Source organism: Mercurialis annua, linkage group LG3 (genome assembly GCF_937616625.2).
Source record: "Mercurialis annua linkage group LG3, ddMerAnnu1.2, whole genome shotgun sequence".
Taxonomy (NCBI): domain Eukaryota; kingdom Viridiplantae; phylum Streptophyta; class Magnoliopsida; order Malpighiales; family Euphorbiaceae; genus Mercurialis; species Mercurialis annua.
Window position 1 is genome coordinate 30,205,956 of NC_065572.1, and position 12,358 is coordinate 30,218,313.

Here is a 12,358-nt window from a genome sequence, read left to right on the forward strand (position 1 = left end):
TGTGTTGTGATGCAATTATATTGAGTTTTAGTATCTTTTGAACTCTAATTCATTTTGCAACTCATTCATTTTTAATAGGGTATCCACCCAGTTTGCTTGTTTAGAATAACTAAACAAAAACGGGTATCCACCCATTTGAAGTCACAACAACAAATATTCGATGAAAATGATATGAATTTATTCTAATAACCATTCACAGAGAAGAAAATAAGAGCATAATGTTATCTTGATGCATTAAAGAAAATGATAAGACATTGATTTTTAGAAGAACAATATACCTCTTTTCCTTTTTTTTTATGTCTGTTTTTGGCGTTGAAATGGAAATTCCAAGTGAGTGTGTGGTGTGGTTGGTTTCGATTCTATTCTGTGATGGATGCCCTATCACCTTTGTGTCTTGATAGGCTGTTTCTTCTAGTTGCTGCTTCAACTATTATTGAATAACTATGCCTATTTTTAACTCTTTTTTTCCTATCTGTGTTTCAGCAGCTTTCTGCTCTCTCTTTTTTTTATTTATTTTTCTTGCTATTTCTGCAGTGTTCCTCCCTCTTTTTAGCGTATTTTCTTTGTGTCCTTTTTTGCAATTGGCTGTGCTCCTTATATATAGGAATAGGATATTTCCGATTGGTTATAGGAACGGTTATTAACGTCTGATTGGATGCTGAGTGAGGTTCATTTACTTGCAGATTAAGGAGCTAAAGGGAGAGAGGATTAGGTGTTGGCTGGTTGTCACGACCCATTTTCATGAATCGCGACCGGCGCTAGGGTATGGGTAATGTTGTACCAAAACCCGTAGCTAGCCTTTCAATTAACAAATAAACACATAAATCTGCAGAAAACCAATGCTCAGGGGCAACCGAGACTTCAGCCTAAATCTAGCAGTTATAATATTCAACAGTTAATATAACATGCTTATCCAATTCCGACTCTAAAATAGATTTATCATAAACCAATGTAAATAATATAACATGCCAAAGCAATATAACCAGTCGAACCAATCCGACAAAATAAATAATAATAATAAAGACGTCTAGTTACTACTGCGGTATAAGAATAAAACAGTTTTACAGTTTATCAAAAATAAATGGAACCTCCGAGGAAAAGTAAATGCGGAGATCACCAGACTCTCTCAGATCATAACCCTGGGAAAAATTGGAAAAAACAACGGGGTCAAATATACTGAGATGAGTTTATACCACTATCTACATTTATTAAGTGGAAAATCTTTAAAACCGTTTAAAACATTTAATAACGATATTATGAATAATAGTTGGAACCCTAATCCACAATTCTAAATAAATAACATAATCTAATAGGTCTGGTCCCGAGAGCTGAGCTACACCGAGTTACCACTGACCACACTTATACCAGAGTCCCGATAGCTGAGCTACACCGAGTTACTCTACTTGGTCCCGAAAGCTATGGTCACACCGAGTTACCACAGTACCATAATTACCTTTCCCAGATCATTATTGGTGCGCACGCAGTCCTAATGTCACGACCCGATTTTGCGAGCCGCAACCGGCGCTAGGGAATGGGAGTGGTAGCTCCGAAACCCGTAGCAAGCCTAAAACCTGTGTAAATTTTTCGCAAATCAAATCATTTTTTTCATATATCAAAATACATGTGACCCCATTTTACAAAAATATCAGAGTTAAAATGCGCTAGTCAAATACATAGACAAAAACATCTAGACTACTGCGGACTGCTAGAATGAAAACCTTCTTTCACTTCTTGTGCAAATGACTTCCGAGAATTAAAACTTCGGAAGCTTGACTTTCCAAATAATATCATTCTATCCCTGAAAAATGGGAGGAGCAACGGGGTCAGTATAAAACTGAGTGAGTTCACCAAATTACACGCAATATCACATAAAGGGTTAAAACTGTTGAAAACCCATTTTATATATAGAAAATACTCTTTTAAAATCATATTGCATACCCTCTTTACTTTCCTTCATAGCTCTTTGTTTATTTCATAAACTTATAGTTTATACGTATTTGACATCTTCGATTTCTTATTATGGTTTTGATATTTTTCTTCTCTCGTTTTGTTTCATTAGTTTTCGACCGAATCTTAAATCTTAGTTTATATCATCATTATTCTAAGTCGAACTAAATCATTGGCAAGTCTCTTGTGACTTGATCCTTATGGTTGGGTCCCGAGATAGTTCAACCGAGTTACCCATAACCATATGGTACAGTCCCAAGATAATTCAACCGAGTTACTTGTACCATTTCTCAATCCCAAACGATCGATAGGAGTCCCGAGATAATTCAACCGAGTTACTCCTTAGACACGGGTCCCGAGATAGTTCAACCGAGTTACCTTCGTGCCTGCATTCGGACTCTGCATCCTGCAGGACTTTTGAACTTAACTGTCGATTCATATGATTCCTATTGACATTTAATAGGAGTATTTGTTCACATTGTGTCTCGATCTTGTTTCGTATTGATTCTCGATGTATCACACTTACTTTTTATTTCGTATGAGTTCCGAGGATTATCATCGAGAATGGATGAGATACAGGTCCCGGGATAATTCTACCGAGTTCAACCTTGTATCTCAGTTCTTATTATTTTGTGCACCATAGTACAATTCTCATTTTACGTTTTTGTATTTTTCGTTTGGTTGTATTGATCCTTTATGGACCATGGCATGCACATTACAATCTACAAGCATACATCTATAACACACGCACGTATGGGTATTTATTATGTTTGATAGTACATATCAGAATGTACTATATTTCCTTATTCATATTTGATCTGATACTTGTATATTATTCGATATTCGATTTATTAGTACATATAGGAATGTACTGTACTTTTCTTATTTATATTTGGTTCAATTCACATTTTATTACTTTACCCATCCCCGGTGTTTAAATATATATACTCTTTTCATTTACTTGTATTATTATCAAAATAGTACAATACGATAAAACATCATTTTCAAAACATACATATATATGCATTTTAAGAACATACATTTAAACATAAAAATATTCATATAGCTTTCGTATTAAAATACGTAGTTTTACGAATATTAGCGAGTAATTTAAAGTGTACTCACCACTTGCTATCCAAATTCTTCAAATAAGCTTGACAATATCTCGATCCGTTTTCCTCGAGCCTTATCGATAGTTGCTCCTTCGAGTCTACGCAAATTCGATAACGCTACGAATTAATAACAAATCTAATTACGATTACGCATCTAAAACTAGTTCGATCAACCTACTTCGGTCATTAAAAACGCTTATCTAAAATCGTTTGACCCCTGAACGAAATCGATATTCTTAAAGTTTAGAACGCCGCCTACAACTTTTGTTTAGGTCTCAGACCATGAATTGCACCCGAAGGTGTCGAAAACAAGCTCAGAAGTGTTTTACATAAGGCTGTCCTAAAACTGCAGACCTGCTTGAGCAATAAAACGTTCCGCTCAATTTGACCATCTTAGAGGCAGAATTAGAGAAAGATTAAAACTAGACAATTGTAGAGGACACATTCAAGTTTCTGTACAATCAAACAGAACCTGATGTGGAGTTATAGAACTCCAGATATGGTCCTCGTAACATGACTGTTATACAGAACAGTTTTCTGCAATTCGTCAATCTAGTTCGTACATTTGATTCGTAACTATAACCCGTCAAGACTCACACCTATCGACATCATGTTCCTATATAAACACAATTCGGACCTTATACATCAATACCAATCTCAAATCCAAGATATAACATTGTTCAAGTTCACTTGAACAAGAACTTCACATCAAGGTCAAAACACTAATCCATTTTTCATTCAATTTTTATAATCTTCTTTACTAACCAAACACAACTTGACTTCAGCTCTAATTGACTCATAATCAATGCCTATATTCATACTTGAATCTCATATAATCATCATAGCTTAGGGGCCGAAACCCTTAGCCCTTTCTCCTTTCAAAGTTTCAATCAATCTTACTCAACACTACACAATTTCTTACAATCAATTCATCAACCACCTACAGCTCATGTTTATTGCCAACTCTATATGCCATTTCCATCATTCAATACATCAATCAACAATTCACAAATTTCAGAATTCAAAAATCTCACCTTGATGATTGTCTCTTGGCCGAAGGTTCCATGCCCAAATTCATCATCAAAAACCTTCCATGGAAGCTTGTAAACACCTCACAAAACAAATTAATAAAAATCCTTAAATTAGCTCATGAACCCTAACTAAGAACAACTCTCACACTCATCATAATCAAATCAATTTTCATCCATAATCACTACAACTAATCAACTACATAGCATGAACATCAAGTCTTATTTAATCAAGCATCATCACCATCCAACTTGTAAAATCCGAAATATAACTCTGAAACCTTAACTCAAATTCGATTTCCTTACCTCAAATTCAACCCACAGAGCTAGATAATCGTTTCCTCGTTCCGTGGCCGCAAGAGTCGCTAAATTTCGTTGAGAAACGAAGAAGTTGTGATCATTTGAATTTTGGAGAAGAATTGAGAAGAAGGGTTACGGATTTGATCCTTTGTTGCTGCAAATTTTGGCTTGAAATGAATGAATATTCATTTGTGAATGATGATATTAAGTGGGCAAATTACCTCTTTTAGTCCTTGAAGTTTCCACCTCCTTTCGCTTAACTTTCTAACTTTTCTTTCGTCCAATTTCGTCCACTAATCTTTTAATCATTCGATTCTCGATGAATTCCCTATTATTTATTTTCCAAATAAATAATATTAGTATCATATCTTATAATATCACCTTCCAATAATTTATTTTGGCAATTTTGGCCAAAAACGCTCAAATTTCCATTTTGAGCTAACTTGCACTTTTTCGTCCAATTTTCATTTTAATGACTATCAATAAAAACTTTATCAATATTATTTTCTTATCTTGAGAAAATAGAGTAAAGCACAACTTCCTCCGGAAGTTTGTGGTTAAAAGTCCACTTTAGTCCTTAAAGTGGCTAATTTGCACTTTAACCCTTATTCTTAACTAACCGTCAAACTTTCTTCTAAAACGATTTCGTACACTTACGAAACTTGACGATCATTTATTAATAATATTTCAAGGACCTTGACGTGAATATTATTAACTCTGGCTTTCCAACTTATTTTATCTTATTCCATTTTGGTCACGATTAAATCCAATTCATCGCATAATAATTTTTCATTTAAATTATTATCCTACGATAATTCCAATAGACCCTCTTCGGTCTAAGTCCTTATTATCCAATCCTAATATGATTTTCTCGTTCTTAATCTTTACGATTATGCCTCGTGGTACTACACGTAATACCTCAAAAATTTAGGTTATTACACCTAATGATGCCCATTAGGTAGCATGTTCCAACTAAGAGCCATAATATAAAAACAGTTCGAAATATACGTACAGTATATATATTTAATATTAAAAAAACAATCTACTTAATATAGCGGTAAATAGTAAGTACAAACTCACTGCTTGCTAATCCACGTGAATACCGGCAAGCAACTAATCCTGGTTCGCCTCTGGAGCACGAACTATAGACGGGTCTAGACAAATAAAATAATTATTAAAAACAGACCCTAACCCTAGAGAGTACTAGACACCACATAGGACTAGCACAGATAACACGTTGGAATAAAACAAACCAAATTAACACAAAAATACCCATTAGGTAATAAAGCCCAATTAATACAAGTATATTGAGTTCTCGCTTAAAATCCAATTTATAAGTATTATTTAAAAATCTTTAAATAATAATTAATTTTCCAAATAGTGGGTTAGCCGAGTTATCATTAACTACCAAGTTAACCTCACTTGTCGAGTGACCCAAGTCTAACCCGACTCAAAACGTTTATCAATATAAACCCGAGTTTATATTTATAAAATAATTCAATAAAATAATAATCCATTTTAAAAGCGGAACTCAATAACTTCAATTTTAAGTAACCCGAGTTACATTCCAAAAATCTAACCATTTTAAGTTTATAAAAGTTTATGGACTAAATTGCACTTTATCCAATTAGGGACTAAACTGTACTTTAGCCAATTAGGGACTAAATTGTACTTTAGCCAATTTAATATCCAAAATCCATTTAATTGCTTTTGTTTATAATTATAACAAAATATAAAGTTACTAACCAAAAACTTAATTAAATAAGTTTTTTAAAAACATTTAGGGGATAAATTGTAAATTAGCCAATTTATACCAATTCGAAATTCGAAGTTAATTATAATTACCCGAATAATTATATTAGCTTAATTACAAATACCCATCGTTTTAAATATATTACTTATAACCATATCTAAATTCAAAAGTTATTATTAAACAAATTATATGGTAAAACTCAAGGAATTCATTTGTTTTAGTTAAAATAAATTGATAACCTTTATGGCTATTTAGCCATCACCATCATTTTAAAACCCAAAATCCCCGCCTAGCTCAACCTCCATTTGCAGAAACTTAAATCTCTAGAATAACTCAACCTGGGCTTCCAAACAAAACTCTCATCACGGTTTAGACAATTTCAAAATCCTCACTTAGGCAACAACCACAAACGTTCAGAAATCAAATAAAGAACATCTCAATAGCCATCACCATATTGATTTGTTTCAAAAAGACGAAGAACAATATTTCCGGAAACGATGAAATGACTTCAAACTGAGTTTATTCAACTAGCATCTAACATACCAAGTGTTTTATAACCATTAATATGAATGAATCAAAGCCAAACATCAAGAAAAGAATCGGCAGTAATATCAAAATGTCAAGAACAGTTAACTCATTTCTAAAACAGAAACCGCACGACAAATGGAACGAGATCGATAGCCTACCGTTTGGCATAAACGAGATAGGGACACGTAGAGAATTGAGTCCACAACGTCTGAGATCGAACGGAATCAATTTCGATCTAGAAACGAGCAAGAACGATCTAAATTACGTAATGCCGTTCAAATGTTAAAACTGAAATCAAAAGAATTAAGGAAGCTTACCAAGGCAGCGACTTTGAAGGACGATTACAGCTTCGATACTCAGCGAATGGACAAGAGGAAAACAGCTAGGGTTAAAGGGAAATGTGATGTAGGTTTTCTGTTTAGAAATCGATCTTAAATATCGAGAGGAACTAGGTCGAAAATGAGTTGGAAGGGGGCCGGACGCAAGGCTCGTAAGGCCTGCTATGTTCTCGAACGAGAACAGCCCATTTGGGGTTGGTTCTCGTTCGAGAACCACCTGGTCTCGTACGAGACCAGGCCTTGAATCATGATTCTCGTTCGAGAATCTCAGTATATCTGACCCGCTGTTTTCCCAAATTTTACAAGTTTCTGATTTGAAAGATGGTCCACTCCGATCCTTTTGATTCCTCGGAGGTTTTAGGTTATTTAAATTAGTCACTGTTTTGGAATTCTTAGACCGCGGTAGAACTAGATTATATAGTACTTTGGTTATTGCATTTTGAGATTGTCGGTTTGTCCGATTGATTATTTCTAAAAAGGTGAAACGTTTGGTTTTGTTTCGTAAATTTGTAAACATTTGGCTTAATTCGGTAAAAAGGTGGCTTAAATTGCTAAAAAGGCAAAATGTTTGGATTTGTTTCGTAATGTTTGTAAACGTTTGGCTTAAATCGCTAAAAATGGGAAACGTTTGGTTTTGTTCCGTAACGTTTGTAAACGTTTGGCTAAAATTGTTAAAAAGGTGAAACGCTTGAATTTGTTTCGTAATATTTGTAAACGTTTGGCTTAAATTGCTAAAAAGGTGAAACTTTTGGATTTGTTTCGTAATGTTTGTTTGTTTGGCTTAAATCTGTTAAAAGGGGAAACGTTTGGATTTGTTTCGTAAGGTTTGTAAACGTTTGGATTAAATCGCTAAAAATGTGAAACATTTGGATTTGATTTGTAACGTTTGTAAATGTTTTGCTTAAATCGCTAAAAAGGGAAAACGTTTGGATTTGTTCGTAACGTTTGTAAACGTTTGGCATAAATAGCAAAAAAGGTGAAACATTTGGGTTTGTTTCTAACGTTTGTAAACGTTTGGCTTAAATTGCTAAAATGGGAAAACATTTGGATTTGCTTCGTAACGTTTGTAAATATTTTGCTTAAATCGCTAAAATGGGGAAACGCTTGAATTTGTTTAGTAACGTTTGTAAACGTTTGGCTTATATCGCTAAAATAGGGAAACGTTTGGATTTGTTTCGTATCGTTTATAAACGTTTAGGTAAAATCGCTAAAATGTGAAATATTTGATTTCGTTCCTTAACATTTGTAAATGTTTGCCTTAAACCGCTAAAAAGGTGAAACGTTTGGATTTGTTTCATAACGTATGTAAACGTTTGGCTTAAATTCCTTAAATGGTGAAACGCTTGGATTTGTTTCATAACGTTTTTACACGTTTGGCTTAAATCGCAAAAATGGGGAAACGTTTTGATTTGTTTCTTGACGTTTGTAAACGTTTGGCTTAAATCGCTAAAAAGGGAAAACGTTTGGATTCGTTTCGTAACGTTTGTAAAAGTTTTGGTGAAATCCCTAAAAAGGAAAAACGTTTGGATTTGCTTCATTACGTTTGATAATGTTTGACTTAAATTGCTAAAAAGGTGAAACGTTTGGATTTATTTCGTAAAATTTGTAAATGTTTGGCTTAAATCTCTAAAAAGGTGAAAAGCTTTGATTTGTTTCGTAACTTTTGTAAACGTTTAGCTTAAATCGCTAAAAAGGGGAAACGTTTGGAATCGTTTCTTAGCGTTTATAAACGTTTGGCTTAAATCGCTAAAAAGGTGAAACGTTTGGTTTTGTTTCGTAATGTTTGTAAACGTTTGGCTTAAATTTCTAAAAAGGTGAAACGCTTGGATTTGTTTCGTAACGTTTTAAACATTTGGCATAAATCGCTAAAATGGGGAAACATTTGGATTTATTTTGTAGCGTTTATAAACGTTTGGCTTAAATTGCTATAAAGGTGAAACGATTGGTTTTGTTTAGCAACGTTTGTAAACGATTGGCTTAAATCGCTCAAAAAGTGAAACGTTCTGTTTTGTTTCGTAACATTTGTAAACGTTTCGTTTTGTTTTGTAACGTTTGTAAACGTTTGGCTTAAATCACTAAAAAGGTTTAACGTTTGGATTTGTTTCGTATGGTTTGTAAACGTTTGGCTTAAATTTCTAAAAAGGTGAAACGCTTGGATTTGTTTCGTAACGTTTGTAAAAGTTTGACTTCAATCGCTAAAAAGGTGAAACGTTTGGATTTGTTTCGTAACGTTTGTAAATGTATGGCTTAAATCGCTAAAAATGGGAAACGTTTGGATTTGTTTCGTAAAGTTTGTAAACATTTGGCATAAATTCCTAAAAAGGTGAAACGTTTGGATTTAATTCGCAACATTTGGTTTAAATTGCTAAAAAGATGAAACGTTTGGTTTTGTTTCATAACGTTTGTAAACGTTCGGCTTCAATCGATAGAAAGGTGAAACGTTTGGATATATTTCGTAACATTTGTAAACGTTTGCCTTAAATCGCTACTAAAGGTGAAACATTTGGATTTGTTTCGTATTGTTTTAAACGTTTGGTTTAAATCGGTAAAAAGGTGAAACGTTTGGATTTGTTACGTAACGTTTTAAACGTTTGGATTAAATTGCTAATAAGGTAAAACGTTTGGATTTGTTTCGTAACGTTTGCAAACGTTTGGCTTAAATGGCTAAAAAGGTGAAACACTTGTATTTGTTTCGTAACGTTTACAAATGTTTAGCTTAAATCGTTAAAAAGGGGAAACGTTTCACTTTTTTAGCAATTTAATCCAAACGTTTACAAACGTTCTGAAACAAATCCAAGCGTTTCACCTTTTTAGCAATTTAAGCCAAACGTTTACAAACGTTACGGAACAAAACCAAACGATTCACATTTTTAGCGATTTAAGCCAAACGTTTACAAACGTTACGAAACAAATCCAAACGTTTCACGTTTTTAGCAATTTAAGCCAAACGTTTACAAACGTTACGAAAGAAATCCAAGCGTTTAACCTTTTTAGCAATTTAAGCCAAACGTTTACAAACGTTACAGAACAGAACCAAACGTATCACATTTTTAGCGATTTAAGCCAACGTTTACAAACGTTATGAAACTAACCCAAACGTTTCACCTTTTTAGCAATTTAAGCTAAACGTTTACAAACGTTACGAAAGAAATCCAAGTATTTCACATTTTTAGTAATTTAAGCCAGACGTTTACAAACTTTACGGAACAAAACCACATGTTTCACATTTTAGTGATTTAAGCCAAACGTTTGGATTTGTTTCGTAACGTTTATAAACGTTTGGCTAAAATCGCTAAAAAAGTGAAACATTTAGATTTGTTTTGTAACATTTTAAACGTTTGTAAACGTTTGACTTCAATCGCTAAAAAGGTGAAACGTTTGGATTTGTTTCGTAACGTTTGTAAATGTATCACTTAAATCGCTAAAAATGGGAATCATTTGGATTTGTTTTGTAAAGTTTGTAAACGTTTGGCATATATTTCTAAAAATGTGAAACGTTTGGATTTGTTTCGCAACGTTTGTAAACGTTGGCTTAAATCGCTAAAAATGTGATATATTTGGTTTTGTTCCGCAACGTTTGTAAACGTTTGGCTTAAATTGCTAAAAAGGTGAAACGTTTGGTTTTGTTTCATAACGTTTGTAAACGTTTGGGTTCAATCGATAGAAAGGGGAAACGTTTGGATTTCTTTCGTAACGTTTGTAAACGTTTGGCTTAAATCGCTAAAAAAGGTGAAACATTTGGATTTGTTTAGTAACATTTTAAACGTTTGGTTTAAATCGCAAAAAAGGTGAAACGTTTGGATTTGTTACGTAACGTTTTAAACGTTTGGATTAAATCGCAAATAAGGTAAAACGTTTAGATTTGATTCGTAACGTTTGTAAACGTTTGACTTAAATGGCTAAAAAGGTGAAACGCATGGATTTGTTTCGTAACGTTTACAAATGTTTGGCTTCAATCGTTAAAAAGGGGAAACGTTTCACCTTTTTAGCAATTTAGGCCAAACGTTTACAAACGTTCTGAAACAAATCCAAGCGTTTCACCTTTTTAGCAATTTTTAAGCCAAACGTTTACAAACCGTTATGGAATAAAACCAAACGTTTCATATTTTAGCGTTTTAAGCCAAACGTTTACAAACGTTACGAAATAAATCCACACGTTTCACCTTTTTAGCAATTTAAGCCAAACGTTTACAAACGTTACGAAAGATATCCAAGCGTTTCATATTTTTAGCAATTTAAGCCAAACGTTTACAAACGTTACGGAACAAAACCAAACATATCACATTTTTGGCGATTTAAGCCAACGTTTAAAAACGTTACGAAACAAATCCAAACGTTTCACCTTTTTAGCACTTAAAGCCAAACATTTACAAACGTTACGAAAGAAATCCAAGCGTTTCACCTTTTTAGCAATTTAAGCCAAACGTTTACAAACGTTACGGAACAAAACCAAACATTTCACATTTTTATCGATTTAAGCCAAACGTTTACAAATGTTACGAAACAAATCCAAACGTTTCACCTTTTTAGCAATTTAAGGCAAACGTTTACAAACGTTACAAAACAAATCCAAATGTTACGAAAAAAAAGTTTGGCTTAAATCGCTAAAATGTGAAACATTTGGTTTTGTTTCGTAACGTTTGTAAACGTTTGGCTTAAATTGCTAAAAAGGTGAAACGCTTGGATTTCTTTCGTAACGTTTTAAACGTTTAGTTTAAATCGCTAAAATGGGAAAACATTTGGATATGTTTTGTAACGTTTATAAACATTCGGCTAAATCTCTAAAAAGGTGAAACATTTGGTTTTGTTTCGTAACATTTGTAAACGTTTGGCTAAAATCGCTAAAAATGGAAAACGTTTGGTTTTGTTCCATAACGTTTGTAAACGTTTGGCTTAAATTTCGTAGCGTTCGTAAACGTTTGGCTTCAATCACTAAAAAGGTGAAACGTTTGGATTTGTCTCGTAATGTTTGTAAACGTGGGTTAAATCCCTAAAAAAGTGAAATGTTTGGATTTGTTTTGTAACGTTTTAAACGTTTTGTTTTGTTTCGTAACGTTTGTAAACGTTTGACTTCAATAGATAAAAAGGTGAAACCTTTGGATTTTTTTCATAACGATTGTAAACGTTTGGCTTAAATCGTTAAAAAGGTAAAACGTTTGGATTTGTTTCTTATCGTTTGTAAACGTTTGGGTTAAATTGCTAAAAAGATGAAGCGTTTTAATTTGTTTCGTAATGTTTGTAAACGTTTCACTTCAATCGATAAAAAGGTGAAACGTTTTGTTTTATTTCAAAACGTTTGTAAATGTTTGGCTTAAATCGCTAAAAATTGTGAAACGTTTGGATTTGTTTTAA

At 33.3% G+C, this 12,358-nt stretch overlaps 1 long non-coding RNA gene across 2 annotated transcripts; it reads right to left on the minus strand.

Moving 5' to 3' along the window:
- Positions 1 to 1,580: 1,580 nt before the first annotated feature.
- Positions 1,581 to 4,308, minus strand: LOC126674425 (uncharacterized). Of its 2 annotated transcripts, XR_007639527.2 has the most exons (3): positions 4,094 to 4,308; positions 3,073 to 3,157; positions 1,581 to 1,798 (listed from the first exon to the last, which is right to left on the minus strand). It is a non-coding gene; the product is annotated as an uncharacterized LOC126674425 (long non-coding RNA). The 2 variants fall into 2 exon arrangements; XR_008790432.1 differs by lacking the exon at positions 3,073 to 3,157.
- Positions 4,309 to 12,358: the final 8,050 nt, after the last annotated feature.